General features: G+C 44.5%; 1 long non-coding RNA gene across 1 annotated transcript in view; it reads right to left on the bottom strand.

Annotated features, from left to right (window-relative positions):
• Positions 1 to 682: 682 nt before the first annotated feature.
• Positions 683 to 4,131, bottom strand: part of LOC144223528 (uncharacterized) — a 23,063-nt gene continuing 19,614 nt past the window's right edge. The window contains exons 2-3 of the long non-coding RNA XR_013332722.1: positions 1,878 to 2,170; positions 683 to 1,178 (exon numbers count right to left, since the gene is read on the bottom strand). This is a non-coding gene — a long non-coding RNA (uncharacterized LOC144223528). The remainder of the gene's footprint in view (positions 1,179 to 1,877; positions 2,171 to 4,131) is intronic.

Below are 4,131 nucleotides of genomic sequence, written 5' to 3'. Positions count from 1 at the left end.
AAAAACAAATAAACATTAATTTTTCAAAATATATCCACCCCCTTGCTCCCCAAGATGCTCTCCAAGGTGCTCCCTGGAGCACCTTCATAGCCTTCTTGGGCTCTGAGTATCAGTTTGTGTGAAAGTAAACCGAAAAGAACACTGGTTCTCAAAGTGTGATCCCAGAACCAGAAGCATCACCTAGGAATGTATTAGAAATGCAATTTCCCAAGCCCCCATCCCAGATCTACTGGAATCAGAAATTCTAGGGGCAGGACCCAGCCATCTGTGTATTAATAAGCCCTCAAGATGACTCTGCTGCACGTTAAAGTTTGAGGATTTACTAGAATAGAGTATCCCAGTAGAGCTACTGGATCAGGGCTGAGGTCCAAGATTATTAGAGCAGGACCGAAGATTAACATTTCTGGGGTACTTAAATATCCCAAGATTCTCTGGAAGACTATTTTCCATCCACTATTTTCTTATACCTGAGATTAGATACTCTCAAGGTCCACCTTTGCAATGGCCTATGTCCCTTTGAATTGATTCAATATGTCAGAAATCACTTGGAAGAGTATGGATTCTTACTTTTGGTTCATTAGAAAGAAATAATATCACTCCTCATAATTTTTCTTGACAAAAAGACTTCAGATCTGAAGCTCATAAAATGTTGAGCCAAAGAAGCCAGACATAAAAGCAAACATACTGAACCATTCCTTTTATAGAAGGCACAAAATGGCAACACTAATCTACAATGAAAGAAGTCAGGATAGTGTTTACTCTTTGGGGTTATTGACTGGAAGGAAGAAGAAGTGGGTCCTGACTTATGGATAATGTTCTGTTTCTTGATTTGGATGTTGTTTGCACAGCTCTGTTCATTTTCTAGAAATTTATCAAGTTGTACCCTTATGATATATGCATTTTCCTATCTATCTGACACCTGAATACATGAGTTTAAAAAACTGGTATTGAATCACCTGCAGGGAAAGGTCACTGTGTAATGAGGTACGGCTGTGAGCACTGAACTTCATACTCTGAGGTCCTAGACCTTCACTTCTGGGTGTGAGTGTACATTTGGTGCAAATAAAGGTTCCTGGCATTGGATCTACTGCATTATGACAACATCAGTTGTGTGGGAGCCACTCTGTTTCTTGATTGGAAAAGACCTCTTGGTTGATGGCATCCCTGATCAGGATTCCCTGTGGATGGGGAAAAAGTGAGGCAGTTATGTATGTGAACTGTGCGCCAGAGTAAGTTTCAGTATTCGGCTACTCCAGGAAATGGGAAGTAGTAACGTTCTGAATTTTCAACTGGGTTAGGCCAAAAAAAACTACATACAAATGAGGCATGTATGATTGGTGAAAGGTAAATACCCCATTGTTTGGTCTGGTCCCTCATTCTGAGCTCTGTGGGTGGATAAGACCCCACTTGTGAGTATTCACCTTTTGTCTGTGCCTTTCTGGGCCCCGATCATAAATCTACATGGGAACTGATTTTCCCTGGCCTTACCAGCTAGTGGAAGTAGATGGAAGTCTCAGTTAAAAATTAGCTTAAATTTCACCAGCTCTTGCCCACATCTGCTCATACAGGAATTCCAGGCATCATGTAAAATACCCCAATTGTGTCTGAAAGTCCCCAGTAGGTAACAAACCCATCTGTTTTTGACATCTCCCGTGTTTTTCCTTATTCTAGACCCCATCTTCATGTACTCTGCCCATGAAGGTGTTTAAAAAGTACTGAACCCCTTCCCTGCTTCCCTCCCTGCGCCCCCCATTTGCATGTTGATAAAGGTGCCAAAGATGTTCCATCCTGATCCCCCTAAAGGCCCCACCATGGGGGTGTCTGCTCAATGTGCCAGACATGCCTGAATCTCCATCTGGGCTCAAAGTAACACATACCTGCTGAATACATGATGCCCTGGGTCCCACGGTGGTATGATCTGAAAGCAGGCCCTGGCTGCTGTTACACTCCGTGGCTCAATTTGGGGGTTGGTGACAGGTAGGGGCATTGGACTAGGCTTGAATGGCTCCCCTGTTGCTGAGGGACAATGGTGTTTCCCAGAGGAGGTGCGTGCTTCAATCAGGAAGTGCCAGGCACAGCTGCTCCCTCTGGTGGTCTGTGCCTTCCACCAGCAGAGACAGGGAGGTCAGCTTCAGCAGTCTCGCGCCATTCATATCTCTTAGAACTATTCCTGAGTGCAGGGTATTTAAAAGACAGTTTCTGTATCAGACAAACCCAAAATGAGGAACATTCTATTAAAAATGCTAATGCCACACAAGACAAAGTAAGTTTGTGGAAATGTTCCAGGTTAAACCTGACAACTAAAAGCAATACCTCGCCCTAGACCAGATCCTATGATGGAGAGGGAAATGCTGTAAAGGACATCATTGCGCCAGCAGATAAAATTGAAGTGCTAATGGCAGATTAGATAATAGTATTGCATCAATGTGAAATTTATTGAAGCTCTTAACTATACCGTATGTAGAGAACATGCCTATCTTTAGGCAATGCGTGTAGTATGTTAGTCATGAAGGGCCATGATGCATGTAAGCTACCATCATATGATCCAGACATACACACACACACACACATACACACATGCACACTTATGAGGGTGTGCATTCACGTAAACAATAAAGTAAATGGGGTAAAAACTGTTAGTAATAGGTGATTCTGGCATACAGGTGTTCTTTATACTATTCTTATTTTTGCAACTTTCCTCTATGTTTAAAGTATTTCCAAATAAGAAAGCTTAAAAATGTCAGAGACAGTTTCTGCAAGCAGTCAGAATCTGGTGGCACATGTCTTAGTGAACGCTACCTACAGCAGAGATGAGGGATGACGACATAGCTGTCTTCCCAGGCAGGCCTACCAGACACCTCCCAAAAAGTAGTCAGATGCCCTGCACTGAGTTGCCAAGTGGCATCCAAGGCCACTCATCCCTGGATCTCCCCCACCCTCCAAGACACCAAAGGTAACACTTTTTACATATTCTGAGGATCCTGGGCTGTGGGTGGTGGCAAAAATTTTCTTATGAAAGGAAGGTGCATTGGTCCATTGATTCATCTGGCACATGTTTTGACTATCTACTTACTATGTGCCAGAAACTGTACTAGGGGCTGAGTGTGTGGCCCAGGGTCCAGAAGGAGACACACAACCCCTGTCCTAAAGAACATCTTTGAGCTAGCTGGGAATGTACCCCCAACCACATACATAAATGTGTATTTCCAAATGAGTGGACCATGAAATAGACTTGCAAAGCCCTGGAGGTGGGGGTGGGGCCAGCCTTTTACCCGAGCCTGTGGATCCAAGCCCCAGACACCCCACTCCCCACCAAGATTTTCTAAGTTATAGGTACTTTTGTACCTGACGTCAGGGAGAAAAGAAGGAACTACCAGTGCTTACCCCCTCCTGGATACATTACATCTGTTCTGGCTTAGCCCTCTACAGGCTGCTCTGTCCTCTGGGAGAATCAGGGAAAAGGCCAGTGTGCCACTCCATTGATCTCCCTGGGCTGGTAGACTAGAGAGCTTTGGAAAATAGTCTTTCAACTGATCCATGCCTGCAGGTTAACATGACAGCCACACACCTAATGTTTGTGGAAGACAAAGACCAGCCAACACTCTCATGCGGAGGCCTGGCAGCCTACTGGCCTTGAGAGTCCCCTCATCAGGGTGCTGGGTCATGAAAACAAGAGGATGGTCTTCCAAATGGACAGAAGGCCTTTGGGAGACAGTTGTAGTTCTCCCCCTAATCCCCAGTGTGGCACTGGCTGTTATGCCCTTACATAGGGACAAAGGTGGAGTCCATTGCCTTGGGGCTCCAAGTAGACAGCATTGGGGAAGGAGTCATTAATTGTGTGTGCATGTGTGTATGTGCATGAGTGACTGCATGTGACATGAGGTGTGTCCATTCTGTCCATGGGTCTCAGGTCGGACCGACCCTCACCTGTGATGCATTCTGGTCCTGGTCCGAAGAAGTTTCAGATCCAACAAACGTTTACTGAGCCCCTACAAAGTTCCAAGCCTTTTACTTTATACTTTGACACATTTTATATCATTTAATCTTTAACAATAACCCTTTAAGGTAGGAATTATCTGCACTGTACAGATGAGAAAACAATCGCAAAGAGGTTCATTGATTTGCTCAAGT

Source organism: Crocuta crocuta, unplaced genomic scaffold, assembly GCF_008692635.1.
Source record: "Crocuta crocuta isolate KB4526 unplaced genomic scaffold, BGI_CrCroc_1.0 scaffold1077, whole genome shotgun sequence".
Classification (NCBI taxonomy): domain Eukaryota; kingdom Metazoa; phylum Chordata; class Mammalia; order Carnivora; family Hyaenidae; genus Crocuta; species Crocuta crocuta.
Note: the sequence above shows the minus strand (reverse complement) of the source record. Positions and strands in the feature narration are given on the sequence as shown.